The sequence below is a fragment of the Oryctolagus cuniculus genome, chromosome 5 (assembly GCF_964237555.1).
Source record: "Oryctolagus cuniculus chromosome 5, mOryCun1.1, whole genome shotgun sequence".
Classification (NCBI taxonomy): Eukaryota; Metazoa; Chordata; class Mammalia; order Lagomorpha; family Leporidae; genus Oryctolagus; species Oryctolagus cuniculus.
The window spans coordinates 86,639,587-86,663,223 of record NC_091436.1 but is presented as its reverse complement, the minus strand read 5'-3'; the positions used below and the strand labels follow the sequence as shown (position 1 = coordinate 86,663,223).

The following is a 23,637-nucleotide window of genomic DNA, read 5'->3' as shown; positions in this document are numbered from 1 at the left end:
CCCAAGTACTTGGGTTCCTGTACCTGTTTGAGTGTAGAAAAAACATGGGAAGATCTGCCTTCCAAACAATTTGGGCTTGGTAAGCATTTATTTACAAAACTATTTACATGTGAAGCCCAACCATTTAGGTTAGATGCTATTGCTGTTCATACTAAATGCATTATGTGTATTTTACTAGTTTTAACCCTGATGTTTTATGAGGCACCATGCCTCACAAACTTTCAGGATCCCATTCTTTTGTTTGAGCACCCCTACTTTGAAGGTTATAATTAGCATAGGACTAAGTAGTCTGTGATTTGGTTAGCAATCACTTATTTTCATGTGTGGCATTCCTCCCCAAATAATTCTTTTATTTCCACTTTGCTCTTACTTCATTCAGTTCTGAAATACAAGTGCCCAGCATAAAGTCAAGGTGTCCCATCTTAATCCTGTGATGAGCAAACAGCCATTTTTTCCAATAACATCCCACAAAAGATTTTCCCACGTCATTATAAATTTAACTCAATATTATTTTAATTACAAATATTTTAAAGACAAACAGGTGACTAAATATGAAATAGTCATATTCAGAATATTTGTTTACAGGGCTAGTTAGCTGAAGACAACCTTTCATTAAGAAAACCCCACTGTTTCAGTCTGTTTACAAAGGAAACAAAAAGCCCATAAAAAGTAGAATCCAAAACTAAGTTTTCTTTTCATGTCCACCTTTTCTTTCTGGATGTTTTTCTTCAATAGCTTTTCATACAGATAAGCTTCCAGGATTAGCCCTAAAAAAGGAAATACAGGAGATTTATAAAACTCCATGTTAAAATAATTTAAAAGCATAAAAATAGTATTATTTTTAAAATGGTCTATCTCAGAAGCCAGATCCGTATAGCGTTTTTTTTCAACAGAAAATTCAGGTTCGGGATAAGATCATCATAGATAAGACCAGAGGCTTAATATTCATTAAACGCTAAGCAAAATCCAAAATCACTTACAGAAATGGCTGCACTTTCAGCAAGCTGTCCTTTCAATGGGAAGACAGCGACCTGCACTGTTTACAGAAGAAAGCCCAGTGTCAGGATTTATTGTGAACAGACTGTTATAAAACCCACAAAACAAATCTCATTTCTGCATATTGGTCTTCTCTCAGAAGCCGAATCCGTAATACTTTTTCTTCAGGTACTCAGCTTCGGGATAGGTTCATCATTGGGTAGACCAATCATGCCTTATATGTTCATAAGTAATAACACATCAACCCATTAAGTCCCAACTTTCCAATTTTTTGTCAATTATTTCAAAATTACCATAAGTTGTATATTATATTCATTGCTCATTTTAATGGCTCTTATACATAGAATGAGACATAATGGGTTAACCTGTATCTTAGATTTTATCACAAAGCCTGCTAAACATACTGGAAATACCACTGAACTTGGAAGTCACACAACTTACATCAAAATGAAGTGGCATGGCTATAGCTTCATTAGCATTCAGCAACATCCAGGCAACTGTTCAACGACAAAAATATCTTTCAGCTTACACATGGATTACATGCAGGCTCAGTTCTAAGCACTAGCTTAACACATACCTGGTAGTCGGTCAGCCTTTATCCAAGTAATCTTCCATTAAGTATCTTCCAGATGTTTTGGAATTTTCTCCTGCACCTAATAAAAAGTAGCAAATTCCAAATGAGACACACTGCTTTCTCGTCCTGTTGAATCAACAGGTTTACACTGTCAGTTCGAAAACAGCTCAACAGCGCTTACCTCAGCATCTACACAGAACTGCTCACACACACCGAAGAGCGCCAGCGCCATTGTTCCTGCGGGGGACGGGTGTTGGAAAAGTTAGCCCTCTTGGAGGATGTAACAATCCAAGGTTTTTTTTTGTTTTTCTTTTTTAAGCACAAAGTCTCTCCCCTCCATTAATCCGACCTGAACATCATACCGCCTAGGAACAAGACAGCTCGATCTCACGCCTATTTTGAAATCACCTGGCTAACAGGGAAAGCCATTCGCCATGTTAGCTAAGGCCCCTGGCTGTTAAGCCAATCTCCCTCCCCTCAGCCTCTCAGGTTCCCCGCGGCCTGAGCCAGGCGCCTCGCCACGCGCGGCGACCCGTGAGCGCCTCCTGCCCAAGCTCGAGGCCTGCCACCTCCCACAGAACACGTGGCGGTCAGGCCCCGCGCTCCTCACCCGCTCATTTTTCACATCTAGGCTGCGGATTCTAATTCCTGAGACCGCTTTCCGGTACCGAAGCCCCGAACCTCGGCGAGAACCACCACTTTTGCCTTGGCTCGGAGCCCGCGCCACCCACTCACCTGGCGCCCAAAGAACAACTCCCAAGTCCCGCCGTAAAAGAACTAACCGTCTCCGATGCAGCTCCCTATATAGCCTCGTCTGAGTCAGACCGAGGCCGCTCCTCCCTCTCGCACCTATTGGACGCGGGGGAGGACGGGGCGTGGTCTTTCCTTGGGGCGACCCCGCGGGAGCGCGCACGGCGGCTCTTCGGAGCCCGTGCAGGGGCGTGGTGCACGCACCGCACGGCCGCCGCGCGCCCGTCCCCTCGGCGGCGCGCGGCCGTAGGCGCGCTAGGATCCGTCGCTTCCGAGACTGGCGGGAGACCTGGCCCTACGTGGCGCGGGAGTGGCGCCAGAATTCAAACTAACAGCCCCAGTTGGAGGCGAGGCTACTGCCTGCCGGGAGCCAAGTCCGCCCAGGACAGATTGGGGCCGGGAGTGGACTAGAGTTTTGCAGCGCTGGCGGCCTCAGGTTAGGACCCGGTCGAAAAGTCGAGCTGACTGGCCGCCCGGTGACGGCTGGCGGGCGTTGGCCGGAGCACACTCTGAAAGGGCAATCGGCGGGCAGAAATAGGGTGAAAAAGCGCCAACAGCCCCGGCAGCCCCGTCGCGCCGCACGGAGCCCAGCAGGGCCTCGGGTAGACGCCTAGAAGCGAGCGGGGCCCAGCTCCCTGCGCGCTTCCTTCTGTCGGGCAGTTTGACTCGGTCACCACCTTGTACAAGTCTTTCTCAGACAGCAAACCTGAAACACGACTACTCCATTTCGCAGAGGCGCAAACCGTGGTCCGAAGCAGCGAAGCAGTTTTCCCGAGGTCACACGACTGAAATGTCTCGCTTTTTAAAATATCTTGGAACTTTATTAGTTGATGCTGAATGCAGGAGGTTAATTCCATGGGTGTTTTTGAATGCTTTACCCATACTTTAAAAATGTACACACATGACATTTGAACATTTCAGCTTAAAAATTCGGGTCTTCATAGCATTTCCTACTAATTAACATAGTGTGCATTTATTTCTGGCTTGTCTCCGCTGGTAGGTACCCCTACTGGAAGAGCACATCTGGTTCTGGTACTGCTGTTCTCTGGCTCAGGGTGCTCCATGTGACAGACGTTCAGAGATTATTGGCTAAATGTATACATTTATTAATACACTTGGTGGGTTTTTAAGAAAATTAGAATGAAGATCAAACTCCAGATTAAAAGTTAATGGTAAAAAGATTTCTCTAACAAGAACCTAATTGATGAAGTATTTTCTTGACTGGGCATTATGTCTTTCTCCTTCTCTCTCTTTTTTAAAAAATATTGTTTTGGGGCCGGTGCCGTGACTCACTTGATTAATCCTCTGCCTGCAGCGCCTGCATTCCATATGGGCACCGGGTTCTAGTCCCAGTTGCTCCTCTTCCAGTCCAGCTCTGTGCTGTGGCCCAGGAGGACAGTGGAGGATGGCCTCCGTGCTTGGGCCCTGCACTCGCATGGGAGACCAGGAAGAAGCACCTGGCTTCGGATCAGCGCAACGCCAGTCGTAGCGGCCATTTGAGGGATGAACCAATGGAAGGAAGACCTTTCTCTCTGTCTCTCTCTCTCACTGTCTGTAACTCCACCTGTCCAAAAAAAAAAAAAAATTGTTTTGTAATGTGCACTACACATGTGCATATCCTCATAGTAAAAAAATAACTAAAACAAAAGAATATAAAAAGCAAAGTAAAGATTCCTTTCCACAGTTTTGGGAATCTTCTCCCCAGCTCTACTGTCCACTGTCCAGCAGGAATGACTATTAATAGTTTTTAGAAGTTTCTTCTTCTTCTTCCTCTTCTTTTTTTTTTTTTTGGACAGGCAGAGTGGATAGTAAGAGAGAGAGACAAAGAGAAAGGTCTTCCTTTTTGCTGTTGGTTCACCCTCCAATGGCCGCCACGGCCAGCGCGCTGTGGCTGGTGCACCGCGCTGATCTGAAGGCAGGAGCCAGGTGCTTCTCCTGGTCTCCCATGGGGTGCAGGACCCAAGGACTTGGGCCATCCTCCACTGCCTTCCCTGGGCCCCAGCAGAGAGCTGGCCTGGAAGAGGAGCAACCGGGAAAGAATCCGGAGCCCCGACCAGGACTAGAACCTGGTGTGCCGGCGCTGCTAGGTGGAGGATTAGCCTATTGAGCCGCGGCGCCAGCTAGAAGTTTCTTCTTTATACCCATCTGTATATATATATTTTTTCACATAGAGAGAGGATCTATATACTTTTCTGCAACTGGCTTTTCCTTCTAACAAATATCAGACACCTTTTCATATCAGAACTTATAGATGACTTTATTTTCTTTTATAACCTGAATAGTATTCAGTTGGATGTTTCCTGATATTTTATCAATTTCTGATTTTTTACTGTTTCAAAGACAGCTAAAATGAACTATAAATATATCTTAGTGAGTTTCTAGAAGTGCACCAAATGTAATATGCACTTAAATTTGTGTTAGGTAATGCTTACTAGTTACATTCCCTCTTGCCGCACAAAATGTTGTGTGTTTTGATCGTGTTTTGAAGTATTTATTTTATTTTATTTTTATTTATTTATTTATTTATTTTGATCCGAAGCCAGGAGCCAGGTGCCTACCCCTGGTCTCCCATGCGGGTGCAGGTCCCAAGCACCTGGGCCATCCTCCACTGCCTTCCCAGGCCACAGCAGAGAGCTGGACTGGAAGAGGAGCAACCGGGAGAGAATCCGGCGCCCCAACCAGGACTAGAACCCGGGGTGCCGGCGCCACAGGTGGAGGATTAGTCTAGTGAGCCACGGCGCCGGCCTTGAGGTATGTTTTGCTAATTCAGAAACACAAGTATGGAGTGGCAGTCATTGCAGTTGAGAGTTATAGTCATCTTAAATACCTGAGCGGAGATGCGTGTGAAGAAGAAGGTTTATTTTAACATACAATTTTGAAAGTTCATAATCCACCATTGGGAGGCCAATTAGTCTGGTGTCTGACAGACTGGCAATGGCAAAGAAAGATAACATATAGTAAGCCAGGAAGCAGACACAGTACATTCTTCCTACATGTCCCATGTGTCTCTCTGTATAGGCACACTGATTAGCTGCACCCTAAAATCAATCTAATCATGAGGTCCCACCTTCAGATACCAAAATTTGATCAAGTCCTGTACTTAATCTATTAAGAAGACTATGGTGATCAAGACTTCAACAGAGTTGTTGGGGCAGAGGGGAGGTGTCACCGAAATTATTTTCTAAACCATAACATGAACTAATATTGCCCTTCTTATCTTGGAACCATTGCTGTGCCAAATACCATCAAAATCACTTGATCAAAAGCTGTATAAAACAATGAATGATTCCCTACTCTAACTTACAAATGGAAACTGGGTGAGTTAAAAAAATGACAGATTTCTAAGCTATAACTTGGAATTACCAAAGCAGAATCTCCGAAAGTGGAACCTAAGAATTTTTTTTTACAAAAGATTTATTTATTTATTAGAAAGGCAGAGTTATGGAGAGGCAGAGGCAGGAAGAGAGAAAGAGGTCTTCTGTCCGCTGGTTCACTCCTCAGATGGCCACAATGGCTGGAGCTGGGCAGATCAAAAGCCAGGAGCCAGCAGTTTCTTCCAGGTCTCCCATGTGGGTGCAGGGGCCCAAGGACTTAGGCCATCCTCTACTGCTTTCCCAGGCCTTAGCAGAGAGCTGGAATGGAAGTAGAACAGCTGGTACTCAAACTGGTGCCCATATGGAATGCTGGCACTGCAGGCAGCGGCTTTACCTGCTACGCCACAGTGCCGGGCCCCTCTAAGAATATTTTAACTAACCCTTAGAACACTGCTGTCTGGTAGGAATTTAATATGAACTGCAGTGCACTCTTCATATGTGTCGCTCCCCCTCTTCGTGGAGGAACGACACAGGACCCTGCGCTGTTCTTTCGTCTGCTCGGCCCTTCCCAGGTTTACTGCTGGTTCTTCCCGGGTTGGCTACTGTCCCTTCAGATAGATGTTCCCCTTAGATGTTCCTTCAGATAGATGTTCCTGGTGCATGCTGTCTCTCTCCTCCTTTATAGTCCTTTTCCACCAATCCCAACTCTGCTACCCACACGCCGAGTACGCTGCTCTCCTCCAATCAGGAGCAGGTCCTGCTGTTTATTGGTTGAACTGGAGGCAGCTGTGTAGAAGCTGTTACTCCTCTCCCAGCGCCATATTGTGGGAGAGCAGATGCATAGAATAAGTCTTAATTCCAGTAACTTAGTCTAGTCCGAGTTGCTCCCAGTTGCTCCCCACAATATGTAACCTTAATGTGCTAATAGCCACATTTTTAAAAAGTAAAAAGCATCAGATGCAATTAATTCTACTACATTGTAATACATTTTATTGAATACAATATAAGCAAAAAATTTTATGTTCAACATATAAACATTATTGAGAAACTTTACATTTTACTTTTGTATGCAGTCTTTCGTAGATACAATTTTAGGAGTATGGTGGCTTTTTCCCCTTTACCCCTTACCTCCAGCTCCCACCCGACCTCCCTCTCCCTCTCCCATCTCCTTCCTTGTGGTTCATTTTTAGTATGACTTTATATACAGAGGATCAACTCCATGCTAAGCATAGACTTCAACAATTTGCATCCACGCACACACTCAACATATGGAGTACAGTTTGGGGAGAATATTTGCAATCAATTCTCATATTACAACTCATTAGGGACAGAGGTCCTACATGGGGAGCAAGTGCACAGTGATTTCTGTTGTTCCTTTAATAGTTAACACTCTTATTTATGACATCAGTGATCAGCCCAGGCTCTTGCCATGGGCTGCCAAGGCTATGGAAGCCTTTTGTGACCATAGACTCCATCGGTATTTGGACACAGACAACTTCTTTAAAAAAAAAGAGGTAAATCAGGGGTTACTGGTTTGGAGGTGGGGGAAAGCAAGATGATTCAGTTTTGGTTGTGTTAAATTTTGGGTTACGTTTGTTCAGTGGACCATTAGGAATGTGGAAAAAGAAAAAGTCATGGCTAGAGAAAGACTATTTGGCAAACAGTAGTATAGAGAGTATGGCTGAAGCCAGGTGAACAGATGATTATGGAGAGAAAAGGAAAAAAGAATAAAAGGAAAAAAGAATTAGTGTCATTGTGTGCAGATAACCTGCAATAGACAACCTTTGAAAACATAGTGTGCATAATATAAGGATCTGATTATACAATGAATAAAGAAGAAAAGTGCACATTATTTTTTTGCTTGTTTGTTTTGTTTTTTAAGATTTATTTTATTTTATTTGAAAGAGAGTTACAGAGAGAGGTAGAGACAGAGAGAGAGGTCTTCCATCCGCTGGTTCACTCCCCAGATGACCACAATGGCGGGAGCTGTGCCAATCCGAAGCCAGGAGCCAGGAGCTTCCTCCAGGTCTCCCACGCAGGTGCAGGGACCCAAGGAGTTGGGGCATCTTCTACTGCTTTCCAAGGCCATAGCAGAGAGATGGATTGGAAGAGGAGCAGCTGGGACTAGAACTGGCGCCCATATGGGATGCCGGCGCTTCAGGCCAGGGCTTTAACCTGCTGTGCCACAGCGCTGTCCCCAAAGATGCACATCATTACAGCATTTGATTAAATTACATTACGACTTTGTCTCTCAAGTATTGTAAGTATAATTAATTTATTCTAAAGCATAAACATTAATTTCAGAAAAGAAGTAAAGACTGTTAGCTCTTGGTATAAAGTTTTGATTTTCCCAGTGTTTGAACTGGACAGTAAACTGTAGGTTTCATAGTAGGACAAACACACAACTGAAAATCTTATTGTTGCTCCAAGAAGTAGTGAAATTAAAGAGCTAAATTAGAGAGGCAGACTTTGTGGCACAGTGACTTGAGCCCCTACTTGGGATACCTGCATTCCATATCAGAGTTCCGTTGGAGTCTGGCTGCTCTTCTTCTCCAGCTTCCTGCAATGCATCCTGAGGGGCAGAAGATGATGGCCAAAGTGCTTAGGCCCTTGCCACCCATGTGGGAGACCCAGATGGAGTTCCTGGCTCCTGGCTTCTGTTCAGACCTGTCTGCTGTTGCCATTTGGAGAGTGAGTTAGCAGATAGATCTTTTTCTCTGTCTCTCCCTTTTTCTCTGTTGCTTTTTCAAGTAAGTAAAAATATATAAGCATTAAAAACCAAAAAGAGCTAATTTAGAGATTTCTCATACATGTGGAAATATTAATGAAGCAGTTTGATACATGCGTCTGAAGTTCAAAGGAGAAGTATGGCTTGAGTGTCATTGGCATGGGTCAGGAATTTAAAACCTGACACAAGTGACCCCATCCATCAGGGAAAGAATATAAATAGAGATGAGGAAAAAGCCCAGGACAGAGCCACGAACACTTCAAACTTCAGAATTTCAGTAGAGGAGGAAGAGCCAGCAAAGACTCCTTGAGGAGAAAACTGGAAAATATCATATCTTAGAAATGAAGTGAAGAATTACAGGGATAGCTCAGTTGCATGCTTCTGAAAGATCAAGTAAGATAACAGAAATAATCATTGGATTTGGCAACATGACGATCACTCTAGATATTGTAAACATAATCTTAATGGAATAGCAATAGAAGTCCACTTGAACAGGATTGAAGTGATAATGAGGTGAGAAAATAGAAAGAGGTCAGTAGGTAAAGAAGGATGTAGGGTCAAGGAACTGTTTTGTATATGGAAGACACTAGTGCGTACTTACATGTTCATGGAAATGGTTTTGTAGAGGGAGAAGATATATGACACAGGAAGAAGAGGCAAAAGTTACTGTAGACAAATCCTTAAGAAGACAAGAGGAAATCATCTCTAGAATATGAATAGAGATTTTTGCCTGGAAAAGAGACTTAATCTATTAAAACAAAAGAGAAGGAAGATATTGGGAATGGAAATCATAAATAACCTGTGAATATTTGCACAACTACGGAAGAGTATGCTTTGGTCCTGGAGCCTTTTCTTATATGGAAATAAGGAGTCCTTAAACCTGTGCTGAACAAATTGCCTTCTTTGAGAGTATCTTTCTTTCTTTGGGTCTTGATGTGTACTTCTTTGTCCTACTTAAAGCATGTGCATCATAATGCACCTGGCCAACTCCACTGCTGTACCTCTGGGGAGGGAAAAGTTTCCTCTGGCTGCAGAACAAGAGAGATGCACACATATCATCACCCTGTATAAGCCGCAGGGCAAGACCTGTTTGCCATAGCTTCAATAGTTCCATTATTGAAACAGATCTTCTCTATCCCTTCACTACATGAATAAAGCTTTGTCTCCTCTATTGCCTACAAGAGTTCAATCTTCCTTGGTGGCTCCAATACCTTCAAACCATGTAGTGGGGTAACATCCTGAGACTACTGCTTCTGGTAGTAGGCAACAAGTGTCATTTGATCAACAGTTTAACACAGTAATCCGAGTTACTATGGCATGATGGAGATGCAGGGTCCATGCAGGGTGTTGCCAAATCACTGAGGGAATGATGGCCTGACTGAGATACTAGTCTCTCTTAGATTGCACAGGGTAAATTAAGTATAGACAATCTCCCTGATGAGGATAAACTGGTGTAATGAATGAGGGTAGAAATACAAAAGATGGGCCCTAAAAAGCAAGAAGTCTATACTCTGGCTCCTGGCCATCCCTGTACTCCCCCATACTATTTGCCATCTCCCACTGTATCCCAGGGGTTGCAGACCACTCCTGAAAGGAATCAAAACTTGTACCCTTACAGGAAGCTCCATGTAGTCTGGTAGATTACAATATTCAATTAAGACTCGTTTCTACTACTCATAAATGGTATTGCTGAAAATGAGATTGTTGTAAGGTCCTTTTCTGAGAATCAAATCTGAAAACTGAAAGACAGCTTTGTGTGGATGCCAGAGGAGTCTCACGTAGCTTACCTGTTTGAGGAGGGGCTTTGCAGACTCAAATGTTTCAGGCTGAATGATACAAACTAGAAAAGCTAACCACCAACTCCATGCTGCAATGTGTTTTTGCTTGCTTTGAACCAGACAGGATGGGCAGAGATGATCTCATGTTGCTTTTGGTGCATGTTGCAAAGAGCATGAGAATGGTATTTCCAATCACTGAGGATTCATCCAAGGCCAAGATTGCCAGGAAAACTGTTCATAATGTCTTAACTGCTCTTAAAGTAAAAGCCATATACAGCTGACTATATGACCCAACTTCTGGGGAGATGGAGGACATATTGGAAGCATTCACTTGACAGGACCTCTCAAAGAGTAGACCTCATTATCCATATTCTTGTACCCTGAAATAGGTATGGAGATGAAGCAGTGGAAAAAATCCATTGAAATACCCTGCTTTGGTATAAAAGCAAAATGGTTTCAATGGTTTTCAACAACTTGGGTCGAACAGAAATCCAACAATGGAAAGCAATACTCCCAAATGGAAGGAGAATGCAAGGAATGACAAAAGGAAGAGGAAGATGGGAAAAGAGTTGACCCAGAGAGCAATATGGTTTTGGTTGTTAAAACAAGAGATAGACAAAACAAAATTAGTGGAATCTCTACAGAAGACTTCAATCATCTGTCAAAGAGAGGGCCTTCCATGTTAGAGGTTAAGGTTCTAAGACCTAAAATCAAAAACAAACAAAAAAAGAGGGAGTTCTTGGACACATGGATTATGGCTTCTCTATTCCTTGAAAGGACATGGGAGAAGATAATTCTGATTGTGAAAATGGTAAGTCAAAGAGTCAAAGATATCACATAAACAAGACTAGTGTCTGCAAATACTAACTGATAGAATAAAAAAGGGAGAGAACGATCCAACATGGGAATTGGGATACACAGCAGACTCAGAATGGCAGATGTCCTAAACAGCACTCTGGCTTCAGAATCAGCCCTTAAGGCATTCGGATCTGGCTGAAAAGCCCATGAGAGTATTTCAGGCATGGAACACCAAGACACTGTGGCAAAACAAAACAAAACAAAACAAAACAAAACAAAACCTAAATGGAAGATCTCTGCAAGTGAGATCCCAGTGGAAAGAACAGGTCATCAAAGGAGGTGGTACCTTTCTCTGAAGGGAGGAGAGAACTTCCACTTTGACTATGACCTTGTCTAAATATGATCAGAGTCAGTGAACTCAAAAGGCTTCCATAGCCTTGACAACTCATGACAAGAGCCTAGGGTGATTACTGATGCCATAAACAAGAGTGTCAATTTAACAACAGGAGTCACTCTGCACTGACTCCTCATGTAGGATCTCTGTCCTTAATATGCTGTACTTTGTGATTTAATGCTATAACTAGTACTCAAACAGTATTTTACACTTTGTGTTTCTGTGTGTGTGCAAACTGTTGAAAGCTTTATTTAATATATGCTAAATTGACCTTCTGTATATAAAGATAATTGAAAATGAATATTGATGTGAATGGAAGGGGAGAGGGAGCGGGAGATGGGAGGGTTGCAGGTGGGAGGGAAGTTATGGGGAGGGGAAAGTCATTGTAATCCATAAGCTGTACCTTGGAAATTTGTATTCATTAAATAAAAGTTAAAAAAAATGGTGAGTCAAATAAGGAGGATGATCCCTTGAGCACATTCTCTAACTTTATCCCTTAAAAATAATAAAACCAAGATCTCTAGGTTCTCACTGGAAACCATGGGCTCTACACCCTTGCCAAGACAAAAAAAAAAATCAAATGCAAATCTCAACTTTTATGGGGCTCTTGGTATCCAATCCTTAAATGAGAATCCCAGATTCCCCCACAGGTTAAGTGTGAACTAATAAATTTAGGGGTTGAGACAAATGACCTTTGGCAGATACAGACACAAGAATTTTGCATAGGGCATGTTGGACTATTGTGTGTGCCGAAGATCATGATTGTCACTGCTGAAAGTGTTTTTTTTTTTAAGATTTATTTTATTTATCTGAAAGACAGAGAGAGAGAGAGAGAGAGAGAGAGAGAGGTCTTTTATCCATTCCCCAGATGGCCACAATTGCCAGAGCTGTGCTGATCTGAAGCCAGGAGCCAGGAGCTTCCTCCGGGACTCCCACATGGGTGCAAGGGCCCAAATACTTGGGCCATCTTCTTCTGCTTTCCCAGGCCATAGCAGAGAGCTGGATGCGGAAGTGGAGCAGCTGGGACTTGAACCGGTGCCCATATGGGATGCTAGCACTTCAGGCCATGGCTTTTACCCGCTGCACCACAGCACTGGCCCCTGAAAGTGTTTTAATTAGTGATATTTTGGTTATTTATAGCACAACTGCCACTACAGGGCAAATACCTTCTCAGAAAATAGAGGATTAAGCCATAACAGAGGAGCATGTCCACTGTTATACACCACTTAGAATACCCAAGTCCCAGCAAGTTATTCATCAAAAGCAGTACTACCTATCAGGAGTATTATGCATCGTTCAATTGCAGTTTAACAGCCCAGTCAGGACTTTAAAAAAAGACCTTGGAACTGGAAGTTGACAGTATATTACTAATTATTAAATACTTGGATGTCACCCATGGCTCCTATGGTACCTGATAGCATTGCTGTCACTGAGACGGCAGCAGCCTATATAGTATAGACTAATAACATTATTATTGATCTGGCTAAGACCTTCCTTGTTCTTCATTCTTTGCAGGCCACAACCCAGGACCAATTTTCGTTTATATCGAATGATGTACAATATACCTACACTGTAGTTCTACAAAGACACATCAGTTTTCCCAAAAATCCTCCAGATCTGCAGCAAGCCCAGTTACACCTAGGCATACTTGTCATCTACTGCACTGATGACATCCTCATTACCAGCCTAAGAAACAAATCGACCAGGTCCCTACATAAGGTAACAGACACTATGACACACTTAGGCTGGGTCCTCTACCTGATAAAGTTCAGGAACCTGTTCAACAAGTACAGTTTCCCGGAAGCTCCTGAGCCAGTAATCAGATAAGTGATCTTGATAAAGTCAAGCAAAAATTACTGTCCTTCACAGTATGTACAAGAAAGAAACTCAATAGCTAGGGAGTCTGTTTGGATGTTGAAGATAGTATCTACCACATCTATGTATTCTTGTGGCCTCTTTAATTAAGATGGCCTGAAAAATAGTCACCTATAAATGGATCCCTCAATAACAGCAATCTTTCAAGATCATACAACAAGCAATGGCATAGGCCCAAGTAGAACTAGTAACTCTCAGTAACTCTTACCTGTTCAGATTGGATCCTCTAACAAGAGACTGTTACCTGGATGTGTGGACCCCTTGGGTTATTAAAACTTATTTACTTATTTATGTGGAAAGGAGAGAGGTTGGGAGGAGAGAGAGAGAAAGAGAGAGAGAGAGAATACTCCCATCTGCTGGTCACTTCTCAAATGCCCTCAAGGCCTTAGCTGGGTTGAACTGAAGCTGAACCCAGAACTCGGTTGGAGTCTCATATGTCAGTGGCAGGGATCCAAGTACTTGGGACATTACCATTGCCTCCCAGAGTCTGCATTAGCAGGAAACTGGAGTGAGGAGCTGGAGCCAGTTATTGAATTATGTTCTTCAACATAGAATGTGACATCATAACTGATGTCTTAACTATTGGGTTAAATGCCCAACCCCAGCTTGGATTTTAAACACGTAAGTTGCCCTATGTAACTGTAGGTATACACACTTCAAATGACAATTCTTAACCTGCCTTCCGGGCCTGACAAAAACATAGTACCTGACTACTAAAGAACTGTTTGTAATATGAAACTCAAGCTTCCCCTCCTCATTCGGGAACTCAATAATCTTACTAACAAAATAAAGCAAGCTCCATAATTACATACTACTGGTACATCAAAAACCTAGCCTTATTTGGGCCCAAAGGGCTTTACCAACTTCATAAACAAGTAACCACCTTGCTGCTAGGGACTAATGGCTCATAGGGGACAATTCCTTCTGTCCTTTAACTAAATAGGACTCTGGTTCAGAGATGTTCCAAGTGATGATATGACTTGATTCCAGGCAGATCTCCAGTATTTTAGCAAATAGAGTCCAATGGGCTCCTGTGGTCATCTGTTCCAAGGATAGAGAACTCCTAAAGCCAAGAAAAAATACCATATAATAATGATTTCTATATAGGCCACTCCGATAGAACTCCCTGCTACATATTTGCAGACCCATGGACCTTACAAATGCACTAATCGTATGGTTCATTGACTAACAGATTAATAAATGGGCCACAAAATAATATGCTATACGGAAATAAGAACTGTGGTAACAGCTTCCAAACTGGAAAGGAAACCTATTTGTCACTCATGTTGATGCCCAGGACAAAGGTTCACTCAAAAGGAAACATACTTGTAACTCAGAAGCTGAGCTGGCAAGCCCTCAGCAGATCACTACAATTGCTTTTTAGGTCTATAAAAGTACAGGGCATAGAAATATACCTCAGGTACAAAAATGGATCAAATTACAAGGACTCACTCCTCTTCCCCCAAATACAGAAACTAAAGCTGCAACAGTCATATGACTCCTATCAATGAACCCAGACAATGCAACATGGTAAACTGGATCACATTAACCAGACCATAGGCTCCACTTGAATGTGGCAAACTTACCACATCATAGATTTCAGTGGTGCCTCATTTATGAGGATACATATTCCAGATATAGAATGGCCATTCCAGTGCATCATGTAGATTTGGAAATCTTTTCTGTGGCTTTTACAAAGCACCTTTGCCATATGTTAAGGCATCCAGCAGGATTTCAATCCAATCAAGACACTGTATTGCCTGCACAAGCTACATAGCAATAGGCATGCTCCATGGCAAAAGATGGACCTTTTATGCTCCCTATCACCCCAAGCAAATGTGATAATAAAATGATAATAAATAATAAAATAATAAAATGGTAATTCAAATAATAGCTTCAAAAAGTCTATCAGGAAGAATAATTTGCCAAATGGTACCCCTACTTTAAAAAAGCCAATTGTAATTGAATACACCCCAGAGTACAGAAAACATGGCACTGCAATGCATATTGTACAGTACAGAGCTTAATGGCAGGTGGGGGACAAGGCATCTGCCTGAATTGGGCTTCACCTGTGAAATTCCAGTCTCAGTATACTCAATCATTCTTTTCATTTTTTTCCCACAGGTGTACACTCTCTGGGGGGTGGCTTGTGGTCCAAGCTGTAGAGGGACTGCCAGTAGGATCTTTGACTTAAACCTGAAAGGAATTCTACTTTCAGGTATCAATCTCTTGTGGAACTCCATGGGGATAAGGGAAGGGATGACAGAATATCAAAGCACTAGGGTCTTCCTGGTTGTGGCTAGGACTCTTAAACTTGCAATATAAGTGGGCAATATTTTAGGATATCTCAAAAATTTTAAAAGTGTGGATTTATTCAAGAGGGAGAGGGGGAGGGAAAGGAAGATGGAGAAGAAGAGAGAGAGAAAGAGTGTGGGGAGCAACCCGGACTAGACTGTTACTGGAATTAAGACTTATTCTATGCATCTGCTCTCCCACAATATGGCACTGAGAAGGGAGTAACAACTTCTACGCAGCTGCCTCTTGCCAGCTTGAGTGATGACCTGCAGGAGCTGATCCTGCTCCTGATTGGAGGAGAGCAGCGTACTCGGCGTGTGGGTAGCAGAGTTGGGATTGGTGGAAGAGGACTATAAAGGAGGAGAGAGACAACATGCACCAGGAACATCTAAGGGGAACACCTGAGGAACATCTGAGCAGCCCCCGAGAGAGCCGGCCGGCGGTGTGCCGCTCCCCCGCGGAAGTGGGGAAAGTGGCAGGGGGAACCGCCCTTCCACGGAGGTGGAAGGGTTGGTAGCCAACCCGGGAAGAACCAGCAGCAAACCCGGGGAGGGCTGAGCAGACAAAAGAACAGCACAGGGTCTAGTGTTGTTCCTCCGCGAAGAGGGGGAGCGACATAATGGTGCCGTGACTCGGATATGAAGCCTAGGCAGGGTTTAGTGTCATTCCTCCAAGAAGAGGGGGAGCGACAAAAGAGAAAGAGAAAAGAGAGAGAGAGAGGGAAGGAGAGAGAGAGGGAAGGAGAGAGAGAGGTATCTCACATCCATTGTTTTTGTTCTCCAGATGCCTGCAGGGCCAGCAGTGGGCCAAGCAGAAGCCATAAACTGGGAACTCAATCCAGGTCTCCCACAAGAATGGCAGGAACCCAACTACTTGAGCCATCACTGCTACCTCCCAGGATCTGCATTAAGAGGAAGCTGGAGTCAGGAGCTGAAGCTGAGCCTTGGATCCAGGTACTCAGATATGGGATGCAGGTGTCTTACCACTCAGATAAATGTCCACTCCAGAAATATGTCAAATTTGTTTAGGATAAGACGTTTCTCTTCAGGTGAATCATTGGAACTGAAAGGTTTTAGTTAAGTATTAGGGCAGTAGATCCATGGAAGTTATAGCCTCAGTATATTGACAAATAGCCTGAATGGCTTTATTTGATCAAGCCTCACCCCAGGACACTGAACAACAGTATCTGGCCTCAGGTATGTGAAGAGAGAGTGGAGTGGGAATAGTAATCCTTCCTTTTATTCCTGTAGAAATCTCCTAATTGCCTGGCATGATAGCATGGATAAGAATCAGCACAGCTGTGATGAGTGTAGGTAAGTTCAAATAATACTGAATTTACCACCCCATACTGAAATTCTATTTGTTACACACTCCTATTGTAGTGGTATGGCTGGTGCACGGTGACTAGGACCTTCTCTAAGTCGTCCAATACCAGCAAGACTCTATTAATTCACGAGCCAAGGTGGTTATGGACAACAGAATAGACTTTGATTATCTGTTGGCAGAACAGGGTAGCATTTGTCTTATGGCTAATACTTCTTACTGCTTATAAATCAGTAATTTGGGGAAGGTAAAAACTGAGTTGGAGATGACCCAAAGTCAGGCAAATGGTTTTCAGGTTTACATTTCACAATTCCCCAGACTCATTTTATATTAGTCTCCTTAGTTGGCTTAATCTAGGCACTTGGGATTCCTGATTCTCCAAATAACCTGGATGGAATATTATCTCAAAATGACAGGAGTGTCTTCAAGCAAAGCATATCCGTATGGGTTGTTTAGAGGTCCAATGAGACTCACGTTCATTTTAAAATTTGGGAAGTAGTAGTCCTATCAAATTTGATAAACTTTATTTGCTCTTAGGCATCTGAGTAAGACTAGGGGCTGAACTGTTGGGAAAGGCAATTATGTGCAGCTTTTTTGACCCTTACATGGCTACATGAGAGTGCAGTTTAGGCCTGAAACATTTTGTAGTGAAAGGACTCTAAAAACCTATACTGGGAAAATTGCCTAGTTTGGGGATATCTTTTGATATTCAAGATTTGATTTACTGGGTGAGTAAAATATTGTTATATCCAGTGCTGTGGGTACCGTGTCTTAGTGATCCCAATGCTGCAAATTGTACAGTGGGTTGACATGCTGAGGCTGCTGCTCCTGATGGTAGGCAACAGATATTACTGATTCCAGGAAGAATAGGTACAGATAATTGAGGTTCTGACTCGTTTGCATTGTCTTAAATAATTATGAGGCAAGGCCATGAATTGAGAATTGAATGTTGAGAGATGTAAGAGGTCAGAAGCACATGTAAAATTGTCATCATGGAGGATGAAAAAGCAGACACACTAAGGAAATAGAGTAGGACTGACTGGTAGTGTGGAGTGTCCATGAAATTTAGGACTAAATTTTATGTGAGTATAGTTGCAAGCTTTCTTCTTCTAGACATATGAAAGTACTTCAAAGAGGTTGTGAAGAAATGGAATGAAAAGATAAGTTCATTTTGGTGCAAGAAAATTTTGAAATCCATACATAGTTTTTCATAATATTCATTTCCATGGACTTTTTGAAGGCCCTACATATGCATGAATTTCGAGAAGTTTTGCTCCAAAATGAAGTTATAATGAACTATTCCTTACTAGAAATCAGATTGTGTTCTTTATCTATGGCTGCATAATAAACTACCCCAAACTTAGTGCCTTAGAACAAAACTATTAGTATTTCTCATGGTTTTGTGGGTTGACAGGCTCGTTTTTCTGATTGGGTTTACTCATAATGCTGCATTCTGTTATCAGATCTACAGAGTGGATTCCAGTTGAGCCAACTGGGTCAGCTGGGCCTCTCTTTCAGCATGATATTTCATTTCTGGCTTCTTCATGGCAGGAAATATCAGGGCAGTATTCCAATAGGTCAAATCCTAAAGTCCAGACGTCTATTAAGTCTTTGCTTCTATTATACGTGCTAATGTTTCTTTGTCAATAACAAGTCATATGGCCTATCCCTGAGTCAAGATGGGAGAAAGATACAAAAGTGTGAAGACACATAATTGCCAAGTGTGAATCATCAAGGCCAGTGCTTTAATGATCTCTGACAATCTGCTTTTATTAATTCTTACACAGCTTGGACCAAAGGGATACATCAATCCCCTTCTACTTCATTAAAAAAAACCTACTGTGGTAGTTATTTTATATTTCCCACTCTAGATCAATTTTTCAATCTTTTCCACTCTACTTTGTGCTTCAGGAAGCAGCCTCTTCACTTTTTTCCTGCTTCCCTTGCTTCTTTAGGCTCAGAGGTGGTATATCCATGAAAGTATGATTTAGGCAAGAAGGGGTCAAAGGAGTAGGGGCAGAAAATCTGAAAGTTTACTTGCTTGAGCTTGATTTTTAGAGAATGTTACAGGAAAGCTTGTCCTGAAATATTGTACTCAGGGTGCACCAGATCACCACAAACAAGGAAATCTGCAGGACAGCAGTTTTAATCAGATTTTTGGAAATGTGGTGTAGTAAGATGCATTTTGCTTGGGTAGGAGGGACTTCCTCTTCTACATTCTAGATGTGTATTATAAGCAAGAAGGGTCCTCCTGCTATCCTTTTAGTACATCATGGGCACTTCTCTTGCCCATGCTATAAAACCCTTGCTATAAAATCCCTGGAAAATCCCTTGTTTGGGAGGCAGTTTCTTTAGGGAATTGTACCTTCCCACTATCTCCTTTATTTATTTCAAGTAAATAAAGCTGTCCTTTAAGTAACTTTCACTAGAGGTTGATTCTTTGGTGATATCCCAAGTGAATGGACCCCTTGTATCTGCTAACAAAAATAAAGCTCAACTTAGGCCCAGGATGATATTCTATCTGGTTTTCTTATACCTTGCCCACCTTGTAAACACTCTTACTTTATTCATTTCACAAATTTTCCATTTGTTTCATGTTGGGACCCTGACATATTTAGCTGTAAATTCCTGGTTTAATGAAGCAGATTTAGGTGCATTTGAAAGCATACACACATGCACACACACATACATATATAATAAAGAATATCCTTGTCAGCTTTGGAAATTGAATTAGTCTTTCGGTTTCTATGTACCAGACTGACCTGATGGTGAGTACTTTTTTAAAATCCCATTCTCCAACATTATTCAACATTGTCTAAATTAAAACTGTTTTTCAGTATGTCCTTGGGTAGCACTTTGCATTTTCCTTTCTATTTTAGAGTCTGAAAAATAAATTACAGGCAGTATTAATCAAAATATTCAGATAATTCTTATGCACTGTTTATAAAGGCTGTAAACAAATAATTGCTTAGAAACTGGCTGAAAATGTTTATGGTAACTGAATTTCATACCTTGTTGGTAGATTTTATACATTGTTGTTGGTTATAATTTTTTTTTTGTTAAGATTTTATTCATTTACTTGAGAGAGTTACAGACAGTGAGAGGGAGAGGCAGAGAAAAGTCTTCCTTTTTTTAGTTCACTCCCCAAATGGCCGCAGTGGCTGCAGCTGCACCAATCTGAAGCCAGGAGTTTCTTCCAAGTCTCCCACGAAGGTGCAGGGGCCCAAGCACTTGGGCCATCTTCTCCTATTTTCCCAGGCCTTAGCAGAGAGCTGGATTGGAAGAGGAGGAGCTGGGACTTGAACCGGTCCCCATATGGGATACCAGCACTGCAGTCAGAGGATTAACCTACTGCACCATGGTGTTGGCCTCATTGGTTATAATTTGTTACAAATACATTGGCTGTTTCACCCTTTAGCTTTACAAAATAGCATCATGTGTTATGTATTTTAAACTGGTTTTAAAGAAGTTTATAAATATTTAAATGACAAATAGATGCCAAACTACAGTTTATTCAATAATATTTCAAGTGGTTTAATCCACTTGAAATATCATTAATTTTTCAATACACTAAAAACTTTTGACAGTTATTTTTATCATGCAATCGATGTGATGACTCTATTATGACTATTTCATAATTAAAAATATTATTATTAAGGATCAAATGCCATGAATGGCTGAGTGATTTCTTTTAGTGAAATGAAGGTGGAGTTGGGAATGTGTTTGACCAAATGATGTTTGGCTTCCTGGATATATACTTCAACTTGACTTTTGTCACACTGGTTCCTATTTTCCTGTGATGTTCTGGATGGCTTATAACAGATGTATAAAAAAATTGAATGCTATCAAGGCCATAGATTCAGAAGATTTTAGCTCCAGATAGTTATTTAATGGCATGTCATAGGTAGAATTTTCTCAGCTCATATTATATGAGTAATTAGACTTTGTCAACTGTGTTAAATGGTTGCATAATAAAGGTTTTGAACTACAAGAAAACACAGAATTTCTTCCTTTAAGATATTGAGACACAAAAAATAGAAAATGAAAGATGTCATATTTTTCCCCAGAAACCTTTTATTTAAGGAATACAAACTTCATGCATTGCATAAATACAACTTTAGGAACGCAGTGATTCTTCCCACACTGATTCTTCCCCAAGTGTGCCTGCCCCCCACCCCTCTTCCTTCTCCCTCTCTTATTCTTATTTTTTACTAACATCTATTTTCAATTAACTTCACACACATATGATTAGCTCTACACTAAGTAAAGAGTTCAACAAATAGTATGAAAAAAAACAAACTGTTCCTCAACAGTCAAGAGAAAGGCTGTTCAAAGTCATTGCATCTCAACTCATAGAATGGCAAACGCCCAAAACAGCACTCCTGCCTCAGAATCAACCCTTGGGACATTTGGATCTGACTAAAAGGTCCATGAGAGTCTCACAGGCATGGAAAGCCATGACACGGTGGCAAAAGACAATCTAAATGAAAGATCCTGGTGAACAAGACCCCAGCAGAAGGAACAGGCCATCAAGGAGGGAGGCGCCTTTCTCTGAAAGGAGGAAGGAACCCCCACTGTGATATGGCCTTGACTAAACAAGTTCACAGTTGGTGAACTCAAGAGGCTTCAATAGCCTAGACAGCTCATAGCAAGAGTCTCGGGTGATTGCTGACATCATAAATAAGAGTGCCAATTGTTAAATCAACAACGGGAGTCACTGGGTACATGCTCCCCACGTAGGATCTCTGTTCTTAATGTGTTCTACTATGAAACTTAAAAACAACACTACTAGTCGAACAATACCCTATACCTGGTTCGGTTGTGTGAGTACAGCCTGTTGAAATCCCTGCTTAGTATATACTAAGTTGATCCTCAGTATATGAAGGTAATTGAAAATGAAATGTGATGAAGGGCGGGATGGGAGAGGGAGTGGGGGAGGGGAGGGCCACAGGAGGGAGGGAGGTTTGGGGGGGAAGCCACAGCAATACAAAAGTTGCATTTTATGTTCTATTTAAAACTATTGGTTGAACTCTGTAATTAATACACAATTACTCTTAGGTGTTTAATTAATGCTATAACTAGTACTCAAATAGTATTTTACACTTTGTGTTTCAGTGTGGGTGCAAAATGTGGAAATCTTTACTTAATATATGCGAAATTGATCTTCTGTATATAAAGATAATTGAAAATTAATCTTGATGTGAAGGGAAGGGGAGAGGGAGTGGGAGAGGGGAGCATTGTGGGTGGGAGGGAAGTTATGGGGGGGGAAGCTATTGTAATCCATAAGCTGTAATTTGGAAATTTATGTTCATTAAATAAAAAAAAAGTCATTGCATCTCAAAGTGCCAATTTCACTTCTACAGATTGCCTTTTAGGTGCTCTATATTAGTTATCACAGATCAGGAGTAACATATGGTATTTGTCCTTTTGGGACTGGCTTATTTCACTTAGTATGGTGTTTTCCAGTTTCATCCATTTTGTTGCAAATGAGAGGATTTCATTTTTTTTTTACCACTTTGTGATATTCCATGGTGTACATATTCCCATAATTTCTTTATCCAATGTTTAGCTGATGTCCATTTGGGTTGATTCAATATCTTAGGTATTTTGAATTGAGCTGCAATAAACATGGAGGTGCAGATAACTTTTTGTTGTTGTTGTTGTTTTTGTTTGTTTTATTTCCCTTGGGTAAATTCCCGGGAGTGGAATGGCTGGTCATATGGTAAGTCTGTGTTAAGATTTCTGAAGTATCTTCACACTGTCATCCATAGTGGCTGTACCAGTTTACATTTCCAGAAACAGTGGATTAGGGTACCTTTTCCCTCACATCCTCAACAGCATTTGTTGTTTGTTCATTTCTGTATGAAAGTCATTTTTTTAACTGGGGTGGGGTGAAACCTCATTGTGGTTTTGATTTGCATTTCCCTGATGGCTAGTAATCCTGAGTGCTTTTTCATGTATCTGTTGGCCATTTGGACTTCCTCTTTTGAAAAGTACCTGCAGAATTATTCACAGGTACTTAAATCCAATTGAAAATAGATTCCAGTAAAAAAATAAGAGTAGGAATAATAGAGGGAAGATGTGTACAGTTCGGTACATGTTCCCACAGACTTACCCCTAAGGGTAAATCTAAAAACTTGCCATTGGACTCCAAAGCTCATTAAGCTGGGTGGTAGTAACGCCATCTTACATATTAAAATGATCATTTTAGGGTGTAACTGATCATATAGATAGGATTGTCAAAGGGATCACATAAATAAGACCAAGTGTCTGGAATAACAAAAGATAGAATTAAAAAGGAGAGAATGATCTAACATGGGAAGCAGTCCACAGAGCAAACTCATAGAATGACAAACTCCCTGAACAGCACTCTGACCTCAGAATCAGCCCTTAAGGCATTTGGATCTGGCTGAAAAACCCATGAGAACATTTCAGACATGGAAAGCGAAGACAATGGCAAAAAATGATCCACATGAAGGATCTCTGTGAATGAGACCCCAGTGGAAAGAAGGGGCCATCAAAGAAGGAGGTACTTTTCTCTGAAGGGAGGAGAGAACTTTCACTTTGCTTATAGCCCTGTCTAAATATATTTGTCTACACTGCTGCAAGAACCACACAAAGGATCCTTGTAGCCCTCAGTGTAAGCATGGATCCCACCACAATGATCCTCACCAGGGAATCAGAGTGCCCCAAGCATGTGGAGACACACAGTGAATGCCCAAAGACCTAGCCACTCCCTGAGCCCTCCCACTCAGCCACGGTGTTTTCACAGTCCCAGCACACAAGGCTCTCACAGTCACAAGCACCCAGTC

At 41.9% G+C, this 23,637-nt stretch overlaps 2 non-coding genes across 2 annotated transcripts; both read right to left on the bottom strand.

Moving 5' to 3' along the window:
• Positions 1–853: 853 nt before the first annotated feature.
• Positions 854–927, bottom strand: LOC127493347 (small nucleolar RNA SNORD50). The gene has a single exon (XR_007923402.2). It is a non-coding gene; the product is annotated as a small nucleolar RNA SNORD50 (small nucleolar RNA).
• A 201-nt stretch (positions 928–1,128) lies between these two features.
• LOC127493348 (small nucleolar RNA SNORD50) lies at positions 1,129–1,197 on the bottom strand. The gene has a single exon (XR_007923404.1). It is a non-coding gene; the product is annotated as a small nucleolar RNA SNORD50 (small nucleolar RNA).
• Between the last annotated feature and the right edge of the window lie 22,440 nt (positions 1,198–23,637).